Source organism: Pipra filicauda, unplaced genomic scaffold (genome assembly GCF_003945595.2).
Source record: "Pipra filicauda isolate LSUMZ 115617 unplaced genomic scaffold, ASM394559v2 scaffold355_size746361_pilon, whole genome shotgun sequence".
NCBI lineage: Eukaryota > Metazoa > Chordata > Aves > Passeriformes > Pipridae > Pipra > Pipra filicauda.
The window spans coordinates 380,001-393,178 of NW_024104482.1; the positions used below are offsets into that span (position 1 = coordinate 380,001).

The 13,178-nt window shown below is 37.5% G+C and overlaps 1 long non-coding RNA gene across 1 annotated transcript in view; it reads left to right on the forward strand.

Annotated features, from left to right (window-relative positions):
* Positions 1–10,866, forward strand: part of LOC113994041 — a 113,277-nt gene extending 102,411 nt beyond the window's left edge. The window contains exons 8-9 of the long non-coding RNA XR_005564725.1: positions 7,542–8,534; positions 9,555–10,866. This is a non-coding gene — a long non-coding RNA (uncharacterized LOC113994041). The remainder of the gene's footprint in view (positions 1–7,541; positions 8,535–9,554) is intronic.
* Positions 10,867–13,178: the final 2,312 nt, after the last annotated feature.

Consider the following 13,178-nt stretch of genomic DNA (forward strand, 5'->3'; position numbering starts at 1 on the left):
TTGTAATTTTACACAGATGTTGTAAAATTGGTTCTTGGTTCACAAATTTGCGCAAATCCTAAGCATTAGAATAAGAATTTGCTAATAACTTAATTGTATCAAACACATGAATATAAACCAGTGTTAGATCATTGTTTGTTTGTTTATTTGTTTTGGATTTTACTGCAGCAATATTCAGTAGTCTCAAAAGATACACTATGGGATGCCAACTGTAAAACATGAAGGGAATATTTTAATTCAGGTTTCATCACAACTGTATTGTACAGTTGATTTTACCTTCTAGAGAAATAACATTATGATAAGCAGCTTTAAAAAGTTTTTTCCCCTTCATTTGTTTTGTTTTGTTAAAATATTTGGTTTGTTATAATGTTTTTTTATAAATTATTATTATATATTGTTTCATCTCTTTTATTTATATTTTAAGAGATTTTATTTATATTTTAAGAGCTTTTTTTTTAAGATTAGAAACAGCAATAAAATCATTGCTTACTGAAGCAAGTAGACTTTGAATCAAGCTATGAACATTAGAAGGATGTTACACACTGCACACTTTTAATAATGATCATTTAGAAGATAATTTTAGCATCCACACAAGGGAAAAATGGATTTTTGATGAGTTCTTATATGACCATATGTGGTATTAGTCAGTGTGAGGTATTGCTAGCGAGCTCATTGCTTTCAAAAATCAAAGTTAAATGGTTCATCTATCATCAGAATTTGTGTCTGGGCGACTTGTCTGAACATCAGTATGATTTATGGTTTGAATTGGAGGAGTCAACCATGCATGTTTCTTAGTTTATCGTTTTATGCTGTCTTCAATTAAATGTCTATAAACACAGTGATGGCTTTATGACATTGTCCATCAATAAAGACTATCAGATTTTGCATGAGAATATGTAATTTTCAGAAAAAATAATGACCTTTTGACTTCTATGTGCCCTGTTGTACACATGATATATACGGCATGTTTAGACTTCAGTTTTTATCCTAGATCCATTTGATTTTAATCTCGCAGACTAATTAAGACAGTGGCCATATTTTATTTAACTTAATTCAGATAGACTACCATCTAGAATTTTTTGATGAAACTATCAAATAGTGATATATTCTGTAATAATAGTAAGATATAACAGGTGCACATCTCTAAAAGTATTTAGAAAATATATTATTTTAATTGTACTAAAACAAATTAAAAGTGATATCAGAACAGTTTATTGCATATTGATTCAGTATTTGATTATTACACCCTTTCAAGGTTGCTTTTTTTCCCCTAAGACAAAATAATGCATACATTAAACTTAAATTAAACCATTCTGTAAAACGGATGAATGCTAAAAAAACATAGGTTCTCATTTTCTTCAGGGACATTGAATAATGATACTTTCACTCTTCATATTTATGAATTACGGTATAGTATACACAGTGGCAACATATGGAGGTTAAATCATTTTCTGCACAGCTGTGCCCTGATATTGCTGTCGACAACTACGCATTGTAAAAAAAAAATTAGTATTCCAGTTCTTAAGGCTATACTGAATATCTTTTCAGTGTGTTATTGGAAAAGTGTATATTATATGATTTTTTTCATATGCCATGTGAGCTGAAGGTGAATAAAGCAGCATTTAGCTGAAATGTAGTTAGAATATCTTCTGAGTAAAATTTCGATTGAAGAAGGAAATATTTCATATATAAAATCCAGCTAACAGGAACATCCATGTTCCTATCATCCTTCATATTCCAATACAGGGAATACATGAGACATGGGCAAATATGTGTCTGTTCAATGTTTCCCCAACTCAGGTTGGTGAAAATCATAAACATAATGTATGCTCATTCCGACCTGCCTAATACTCTTCTGAGCCTTTGTGAAGATGCCTGCTGTAAATTTTTCTGTCCCATGAGGCCATGAGCTGAATTAATTTTTTGTTTGGTGCATTCTCACAAGTTGGAAGTTGGCAGACACCAGATGGTGCTAGGGAGACAACTGTCAAAAATCTGTACAAACTTAAGTCAAACAGAAGTTAATAGTGTCTGAGGTTGTGCAGTTGAGTAGGTGTCTGCTGTTGGGTAGGCAGATCTTCATTTTATCATAGCAGTTAATATCCTTGCAAGTATATCTTCTCAGGCTATTTCTCTCTTCTCAATGCAACTTGAATGATTCCATTTTCAATTTCCCATTATTCTTTAGCCAGGTAAGTAAAAATAAGGAAAAGAGTAAGTAAATGTATCACTACTGATCATTATTTAGCTGTTTCCATCACATCTTTGCATTTTAAGCTGTAGCTAGGTGAGGTAGGATAAGCAAGTTGCTCTTGTGTGGGCTGTGTATAGCATGTATAAAACATAGACATGTAGCAGTTGTTTTAAAAATTTTCTCACAATATTTATATAAAGGAATACACTATATTACTTTTATGACAGTGATGGGTAATGAAAAGATCAACATTTCTTTTGGGGAAAAAATAAAGAAGGAAAAAGAAGGCCTAGTACACTGAATATCTAGCTTTTCATGACTACTTTGAAAATGGTACATCTGCAGCATTTATACTCTGGAATTTCGAGCATTTTACACGAGTCAGAAGAGTTTTCTCAGTAGTTGCATCATAGTAGTTGTGCACTATATGCAGGTTAATTGTAGGTACCCTCATGTCAAGAAAAATATTTCATATCACTTCTTGTAAATCCATGCTCCATCTGATATAAATATATCTTGAAAAGTAACTGAAGCTTGCTGGACAAGTATTTTTTTTTTCCAAAATGCTATGCTATGTCATATAGTCTATCAGATTCACTTCCTTTGTTGAGAGTGTGAATCTTTCCCCATAGTGACACATGCAGCCAGTTGCACTGGAGGACTTTCTGCCTGTTATATATGATTACATTTGTTCTTCTAGGTCTCTCATTGCAATTTGGGTTTGCTGACACTAGGTACAATTATAGCCTCATTTGGGAGTAAAATAATATTTTCTGGCTAAACATCTAAGGGAGCTGTAGAAGGACAAAATTAACTTGGTGTTTTTTGTTGAGTTTCTTAGGGCTTTTTGTCCTCGTGTGTGTTCCCTAAAAACCTGTGCATGCAGAAAAGAACATTTTTATGGAGACAAGCTTTCATAAGATGAAGTCAGCATTTTTGTACCTCTTTGTTAGTTATCCTGCTTGCTACTCAGGACTTTATATGACAGACGGAAAAACAGTTATCAGGAATATTTATGATGTAGATGTTGGTTTCTAGTATAATCAAAATTATATTTGTTGTATCTACCACCTATTACCAGGACAGTAGTTTCTGTATATCAAGAGTGTCCAGGTAACGTGAGCTATTTTGGGGTCCCTGTATCACAGAGTGGATTAAGTAATACTGTAACATCTTTGACTTGGTTGCAGCCCATGTACCATCTATTCAAGGCTGGACATCTAAATTTAACTACATTACATGTGGAATGTCTGTCAGTGTTGGGAATGTCAGTAGGTAGCCATATATTCTGGACATTGGGGAGCTGATATCTCAGCATATGGGCTTAATTTAAACAGACACTCAAGTAACTGTGTTTTACATTTACAAACAACCAGTACCTGAGAACAGTCTCCTGTACAGGGAATCCTTGTAAAAGTGACAGGAAGCTGTACTGTACAAGTCATCCTTATTTTGCTCCATTAAAAAGTCATCACTTTCTAATGGAAACCACATGGTGCTATGTTTGTTTTTGTTATCTTATGCACAGAAAAGAGCTGCAATATGTCCTGACAAATGTGAATGTCTTCTGCTATTATATCTGACAACCAAAAGAAGAGAGAGTGTCTTTAGTAAACTTAATCATATAGAATCATTGAATGACAGGATTACAGGAAAATTCAACTTGGAGGGCACCTCAGAAGGTCTCTGGTCCAATCTACTGCTCAAAACAGGCTCAGTTATGACCTCAGTGAGTTGTGCAGGGCTTTACTCAGCCTAATATAACCAGTTCCAGTGCTTGATCTCCTGATGCAGACTCTCCATTCTAAAGCCGCCTAGTTCCAAGTAATGTCTGCTGTCTTTGTTCTTCCAGCCATCCACTATGGCAAAAATCCTGACTCCATCTTAATAACTCACTCCTAGTTATCGAAAGGCTGCTGTGAGGTATCTCCAAAGCCATCCCTTCTCCAGGTGTAACAAGCCTGCATTTCTCAGCTTGTCCTTACAGGTCAAGAATTCCAGGTCCCTGACAACAACCTACAGATGAACTCACTTCAGTTGATCTTGGTATTTTTTACGCTGAAGAACTCAGAATAAGATAGATTTCACGAGTGCTGAGTAAAGGCGGATAATAATTCCTCTCAGTCTTCTGCCTTTTTTGCTACTTGAGTGGTGCTGGCTTATGTTCAACTTACCAAAAGCTGCAGGTTGTTTGCAGCTGAGATGCTCCTCAAGAAGCCTATTCCCAGCCTTGATCCGTGCAAGGGGTTTTTCCTTCCTAGATGTAGGACTTGACCTTTGCCCTTGTAGAATATCATCAGATTCCTTCAGCACTGAATAGCAGCTGTACTCTCAACTCTATTGGCTTGTCTCCTCAGTTTGGTGTCATCTAGAAACTTCATGGGATTGCACTGTGTTGCTTTCTCTATGTTCTTGATTAAGATACTAAAGAGGGGAGGTCCCAGCACACAATCTTGTGCTACTCCACTGTTTACTGGTCTTCAGTTAGATGATGACCCACTAATCATTACCCTATTAGCCCCAAAATTAAGCCAACTTTTATACATCTAGCTGTACATCTATCCATATCACAACAACTGAGATATTGTGGGAGGCTGTGTTGAAAGCTTTGCTAAAGTTCATGCAAATTGCATCCTTGTTATTATACAAGGATTGCTTAAGGGACTTGCAAAACATCTTTGCTGCACCTTTAATCACAACTATGAAAACAGAAACTATTTTTAAACAAAAATTTAGAATTTGACAGCTCACAGTTTGTTATTTAAAATGGGCACTGAAGACTAATGGTGAACGTGGAAGAGTTCTGAAGGAGATAAGCAGACAGAATAAATGACTGAAGGAAAAAAGCCTTGGAGTCTGAAAAATATAAATAATTTAAATACTTTTAAAATATTTTGAATTCATGCTGGTGGGATTCATCTCTAAGTTCACTTCTAAATTTGGGAGTCTATCTGGAGTTACCAACATATGAGGAATGTGTTTGTGAACAGACAAAATATTTAATGGAATTTAGACTGATTTTTTCATCATTCTTAACAAACACTTTGGTGAACTGAAAAACTAGAAGTTCAGAGCATTTCACTTTAGTTTACTGCCTACGTCTCTAGTGGGTATGAAGCTTAGACATCTAACAGGTCAGTACTTATGTGAGAATTATAAACTAAAAAGCATATTAAAATTAGTGATTAAAAACATTTCCCTAAGATTAAAGTACATAATTTAGGAATAGTATTTTAGTCATGCAGAATGTAAAGTATTTTGATATTGACACACTTGTCAGTGTGCTGAAAACATGATTGTGTGCGTTGCCCAAAAAAAAAAGACACTTCATTATCTCTTCCGTATTCTTCCAGGTGTTTGCTTCCTCATTTAGTTTACCAGCTTTTGAGTTTCCATTTGATTAAATGCTGTAATACACAACACACCAACATAAGAGTGGATAACACTTGGCCAGATGTTTCAGCATTGATGAAATGCTAAACATTATTGATTTGTTGTATTTTAAAAGGATTTAGGGACTATATTTGCCAAAAAGATTTTATTATAACCAATTTTCAATGTTAATAACACAATAATTAAAGATCCATATGACTGCTGGGCATGATTTGTTAGCTTATGATTCCTGTAAAAATGGTGGTTCCCCAAGCCACATTAGAAAGATGAAAGATTGCATGAATCAAAGATTCATAAACGTAGTTATGGAGTGTCATCAGAAAATTAAGGACAGAATAAAAGATTATCTGTGATGGTTCAGAAGAAAAAGCAATGAAAGGAAGGGCAAACAGGACTATATCATATTCATCACTTGTAGTTAGGTGATGTGGGCATATCTTTGCATCTGCTTCACTGAAGTAAAATACATACTGGACCATTACATGGAAAATATAATATAAAACATATAATATAGAATATATATAGGGTATTTTTCTGAGCACTTTTATTTGTATCACATGAGCAAATAATTGTTGTTTTGCCCACAGTTGGAAGCAAAAAAAATTTTTCTGTGTATGTGTATAAAATATGTGTGTATTTATAAAGCTGTAGTATTTTAAGTGAGATAAATCTTCCTTTATTTACACTCACTCATTTTCAGAATCACAACATACCTGATAAACTGCAAATGTCCTAAAATAATTTTCATACTTCTCCAAAATTTATTTACTGTTTTCTTTCTGTCTTATAAAGATGAGAGACACTCCTAAAACCAGATTTTTTCATGTTCATACTAAAAACTTGAACATGTGCCTTCAGTTTGCTACTTCTGATTGCTTATATTGAAATTAAAAAAAAAGAAAATCCATAAAATTCCTGAATAACACCTCCTAAACTTCTGACAAAAGTGAGTTAATAGATTAACATTTATTGTAAATACTTAATATTGTGGTTTATGTTATTTTACTGGAGTTTGGCTTGTACTCTTACCCTGTGTTTTTATGGTATGGTTCGTTCGTTTTATATTATTTTCTTACTGTAATTAATGTCATATTCCTTTACTGAGCTGTCCTTTTCTTCATAAAAGAAAAGTTCAAAGTTGTATCTCTAAGGTGAATGCTGAAGCATTGTTGTGGAGAGAAATTACGGTATATTTAGTTGCAATCAATTTTTTCTTATTTTTAAACTAACGTATTATATAAAGATAACAAAATATGCCTTGCAAAAGTAGAATACGAACAAAACCTGATGATGATCATAAATTAGGAGCTGAACTAAGAAAGAGGACCTAGAAAGTTTAAAGTACAAATTGGACAAAGAAGAACTGATATAATGAAAATATGTAAGGTTATCAACAAGAAAAGTAATGTATGTAAAACATATTTTCTTAAAAGATATTCTGTAACTGTGGTCTATTGACTCTGCACATATTAATTTTCCAGACCTCATTCTTCTTTTAATACAGTCACTTTCCAGAACTAACTTGCCATCTAAGTTCTATTGGCTTTTCTTTATTCCTTAGTTCCAGTCAGGAGTATTTCTTGTTTATCTGAGCATGTGATTATTGTTAATCACAGCAAGGGTTATCAGCATATGTGCGTTTGCTAGAATCTTCAAGTTCTTTTACCAAGGGCTCTATCTTTTTTAAGTTGTATACATTCACTAACAAATTTCTTCACTGCTTGAGTTTCACTAAATTTGTACGTTGAAGTCCTAATAGCTGCTTTGTATCTATTTTCAAAAGCCTTTAAACCGCTGAAATTTTCTGATACAAGTTGTCAGATTTGTTTCAGTGGCATTTGGGCCTAACTGGGCAAAGAGATGGAAAATCTATAATTAACATTATATCTGAGTGTGTGCTGCATTGTTTTCTAATAATGCTTGGATGCCTACTTTATCTTTTTCCCTTTTCCAGAGAGAAAAGAGGGTGAAATATCATCTCTATTACCCAAAGACAGGATTAGCCAATTAGGCATACACGAATCTCTGTGAACAGATGGGATGCATCTGAAGGTGCTGATGTAGCTGACTGATATCATTGCAAGGCTGTTGTCAAACCTCTTCAGAAGGTCATGAATTTTAGAGGAGGTTCTCAATAACTGGGAAAAAAAATAAATATGTCAGACTCATCATTGAAAATGGCAAGAAGATCCAGGAAACTATGAGCTGGTCTACCTAACCTCAGTGACTGGATAAGTGATGGAATAAATCCTCTTGGAAGCCATTTTCAGAGATATGAAGAACAAAATGGTATTTGGGAGCAGCCAACATAGATTTAGCATGCACAAATCATGGCAGACCACCTTTATATGATGAGACGAGTGCTGCTGCTGTGGACAAAAGGGAGGGGCAGTGGATGGTGTATGCTTTGACTTTAACAAGGCCTTTTACACACTCTTATAAAGTCTCCTTATTATCAAACTGGTGACATATACGCTGGATAAATGGAAAACAAGTTAGATGGAAAATTGATTGGACTGCCAAGCTCAAAGGACTATGATAAGTGGTGTAAAATTTATCTGGGGGTCAGTAGCAAGTGGCAACCTTCAGGGATCGGTACTGGGACTGTTCAGTGTCTGTCTACATTAATGGTCTCGATATTGGGACACAATGCATTCTCAGCAAGTTTGCCCATGGTACCAAATTTGGAGAAGCAGTTAATACACTGGAGGACTGTTGTACAGAAGGACCTGGTCAGGCTGGAGAAAGGCATTAACAGGAACCTCATGAAGTTCAACACAAGCGTCAAGCCCTATGCCAAGAGAGGAGTAAGCTCATGCAACAGCAGAGGCTTGTGGCAGGCCAAGTGGCAGAAAAAAGAGCTTTGAAAAGTTGACGGACAACAAGTTGAATGCTATTAAGCAGCAAGAAAGTCAGCTACATACTGAGCATTGTTATCAAGAATGCGGTCAGTAGTTTCAGGGGCATGATCCTTTCCCCCTTGTTTGGCACTTCTGAGAGTGCATTTAAGTGCTGTGTCTGGTTCTGGGCTCCCCTTTTCAAAAAAGACATTAACATACTCAAGTGAGTCAAGTGGAGGGTGAGCAAGATGGCCAAGTGTGAGAGGCTGGACTGTTAGTGGTTGAAACAATCAGCAGGGTGCTTTGGTGGCAATGCACAAAGTAACCGCCTGGGTGCAGATGGGGTGTACACCCACCACCAAGGGTGTTGTACAAGATCAGGGAAGAGGCTGATAAGATGCAAATCCTACAAGGTGGAATAATGCTTTTTATCATGCCCAAGTCCTTACACAAGTGGCTCAGCTGTGAAAACTCCCCTCCAGGAAGTACCAGGACATTCTCATGTATTCATACTTTCTGATGAGGCATAATTGGCAGCTGTAATGTCTCAGAAGGTGTTATGAACCATCAAAGATTCATGAAGTGTCCCATGATCCAAAGTGTTATATCATTCAGTGTATCTGGACATTCCTTCTGAGCCTGAGCATAATATTAACGCACTGGGTTTTCTGGATCCCTTTCCCCCATGGCGTGGGGCGGCCCAGTTCTACTTCCATTTCCACCTGAGGAACCATTTCCGACAGCTTGAGGTGGATAGGGAAAGGGAACTCCAGCACCAGGGGTTTCTTCAGGTCCTGAGCCTGGAGGGGAGAGGTGCTCAGAGCACAGAGACAGTACACAGGCGTGGAGAGGAGGCAAGAGAGTGTGTATTGTTGGGGGGGTTACATTTATAGGGTTAGGAGGATTCACAGAGTAACCAATTACAGGTTGCAGGAAGGGGTTAACAACCAATAGGAAGGGGTTAAAAGGGGCCAATGAGAACACCTCAGGATATCTTCTCAGGACATTCCTGAATGGGATAACACTTGTCGTGGGGGGTGTTGGGAAGAAGAAGCATGTGTTTGCAAAGAGACCACAAAAAGCCATTTTAAGACATGTTTAAACAACAGTTTTCCCATATAATGCAGGTTTACTGCTACAGGGCTTTGTGTTTCTTGGGCTTCCCCACCGCCCAATGGATCAAAACTACAACCATCACTTCAGTAAAGACTGCTACCATCGCTTCGACCAAAGGACATCAAAATTACAACAACCAAGTCTTGCTGCTGAACTCACAGGTGGGGACTACATACCTTTCTATTCTTACCCTTTCTTTCTCTACCCTTATACATTTTCTGAAGTGTTACTTTTTTGCTTTTAAATTGCTATATTATTATAAATAATAATCAAAATGGCTACATATCTACTTTCCATTCCAACCAAATTGTTCTAAAATAAACCCTATATGTATATATACTTACAAACGCTGATCATTCAGTGTTGTTTCACTCTAATCCACCCCAAGGAATCTATTAACAAGTGCCTGGGTTGCCCTCGCCTCCAGAGGTGGGTCATAACACCAAGAAGCTGGAAGGCATGATGGATGAGGACAGGCTGAGGAAATGAGGTTTATTTTGCCTTAAAAAGAGAAATCTCAAGGGAGTCCTTGTTTCTGTCTGCAAGCTGAATGGATGGAGCCATGCTCTTACCAGAAGGGTGCAGCAATAGGTTGTGAGGCATTGGACACCAGCTGGAACATGGGAAGTGACACGTAGATATAGGGAGAAACTAGTTTTATCATGAAGTTTCTCAAGCCCAGAAACTGGTTGCCCTGAGAGTTTGTGGAATCTCTGCCCTCAGAGGTGTCTGAAACTTGACTGGACACAGCCCTGTGCAACCTGCTCTACTTAGAAATTCTTTAAGCACAGGACCACATGTCCCTTCCAACCTAAATTATTCCATGATTCCAATAAATTGTGAATTTGGCTCTGGTCCTTAACACTTTTTATTACAGGAATTCTTTAAACATAAATCTTTAACAAGACAGGTAATTTACTGTGGAAACTGACTAGAGCTGTCAAAGTACTCAAGATACCGTACAGCGAAGGATGCACCAGCTTGGCACCTTTGTAGAGCTATGAAAGCTGAACAGATTGTAACAGCAAAATGTGTTTGCAATAGTGGATAGTGTTTAATGATTTATACCAACTACATCTAAACTGAGACGAACATCTCTTCCAAAATAGACATGTTCAATTAGTTAAATTTATCTGCCCCCATTTAACATTCATTTTTTTGCCTTGAAAAGTACTTCTTCAGCTTTTGGCTTTAACTGGAGTCACTGTGCTCCTCAGTTATTTTATCCAGAGGTCTACATGCCAGCTCAAAGGCAGGTAGAAGTCATGTCCTAGTTAGAACAGCTGGAACCAGTTCATCACTGTATGGGTGTAACCCAAAACTGTGTATTCTATAGCCTCCCATGCCATTTTGCAGAAACTGTTATCAATAGACTATTTACACCATCTGCCCAGAGCAGCCTGACTCCTCAGGCTATAAACTAGGTGTTAAGAGGCCTGCAGGATAGGAGGGTGCCCCCTGTCCTCATACCTCACACCCATTGTGGAACTCCTCGCCTTGAGGGAAGTACTAGGCATTCCTGCCTGAACTGGAGAATATATAATCTTGGAGTCTTGGAACTTTTTTAACCACTCGTGGGATCCAGAGGAAGACTGCAGACCACCACTCTCAACCAGACTGCAACCACCACTCTCAACTGGACTGCAACCACCACTCTCAACTGGACTGCGACCACCACCTTCGACCGGACTGCAATCACCACTCTGGACCAGACTGCAACAGCACTCTCACCAACAGGTTTTCCTCTCTCCCTTTACTTTGGACTCAGGGGGCCCAACGAACACCACTCTGTTCATGCCTCAGGGTTCTGAGTTATACATTTGGGTTTTGTGGGTTAAAACCAATTGTTTGTCTGTATAATCGTACTTATTGTATTATTTTATTAAATTGTTATTCTGACTTATAATCTCTCTTTTGAGTTGGATTCATTTCCCCTGCTGGTTTACCTTTAAACCAGCACAAGTCAGTATGTTGAAAACCATTTCATAATTCTGTATACATTCTCATTCCATCATACCTGTCAGTCTACACATTCAGCCACAGAAAACAGTAGGGATACTATTTACAGAGAGTAAAGTGTATTATCAGTTAAATAGTACTAAAAGGAAAACCACATCTTTCTGTTTTTTTGACATATCTGAAGCCTATTTTGCAACCCATTGCAAAGGGGACAAGGTTGATTAGTGCTGCACATCCTGACTCCAAAGATCACATTTGCTACTCACACCTCACATGGTGAATTATAGTTTAACCATACCAATTACTATATCCCAAGCATTCACCATTATCTTTTCCTCCAGTTCCATTTACTGCTTCTTCATAAAGGCCCCATTTTAGTAAAAGATAGGGCAGCAGCAATTATTTCTTTCTCTCTCTTAACAACAAAAACCTGTTTATCCAACTGCACACTGAGCCTCCATGATCAGGTTCTTGCTACAACACTTTCCAAGACTGAAGTTTACCCCTCCCTATAGGTCCTGATATATGGTTACATGTTCAGAAACTCAGTTATTTCTTCCATCAACATGGTAGAAGTGTCATACTCCACAGATTTTGGGTAAAGGAGAGAGGCTCCCCCAACAACCAACCCCTTCAACCTGGATGAACTATCTAGACAGCATAATCTAAACTTGTAGTTAGCTCTGCTTTGAGGAGGCAGTTGCATAAATTGTTTTTCAGAATTCTCTTTTTTCTATAAACTGATCATTCTTCATTTGTAGTGAACTAGTCCTAATAGCAGAGCCTTGAGTGTTCTTCAGCACTGTCTATCTCCATGCCAGTTTATTGCTCTGCCTCTTGGATCTGCCAGTGTGAATGAATGGTTACCTTTTGCTTTAGTTTTAAAGACTCTCCCTGGGAGCTTACTCTTCAGCCAGCTCTTCCTCCTAGAATATCTCATCCTTCTATAGAAAGAGATGTTCCTCCTATTCATCAGCCCCAGACTGTGCCTCAGGCTCAGCTGTGTGTTTTGAAGAATAGAGTATGCCGTAAAGATTGTCCTGGCAGTCTGTAAGACATATTGGCTGTGCAGGCAACATCACCGAATTTTTAGGATGCCAAAAGCCAACTTTATTGCCAAGTGAATCTAGCAGTCAGCACAGCTCCAGGACAGCTCTAAAGAAGCAGCTAAAGCACGTGAGAAGCCAATTCAGAAGAAATAGAAATTGCCTCCTATTAAGAGCAGGGGAAAAGGTAAGAAAATGATTGGAATTTATGGTGTCTAGAGACATTTGAAATCTGATTGGGCATGGTGCCTTTAGGGTTTGTCCTTGAAGCACAGTTTGAGGAGACAGTTATGTGTGTGGAAAGGAGTGTAGACTGCCTGAGTTTCCATACTCTTTCTCTGCAACATTGCTTTACTGAGGTGGTATCTCAGTCCAGACTGAGATCACATAGTATTATGGACATTGAAATTGCACTAATGTCTAAAATAGATCATGTTACTGCAGAGACTGCCCGAACTTTGAGCATAAAACATGAGTACTTCCCTCTCCTTTGCCGTTGCCTCATTTTATTACCTTAAACAAATCTGTCTATTTCTCATCTGGAAAATGGGCAATAATAAACCCAATGTACCTTGCATTGCAACTGTTAAGATTAATTAGTTAATGCTGTGGAACTCATTTCTTCAGAGG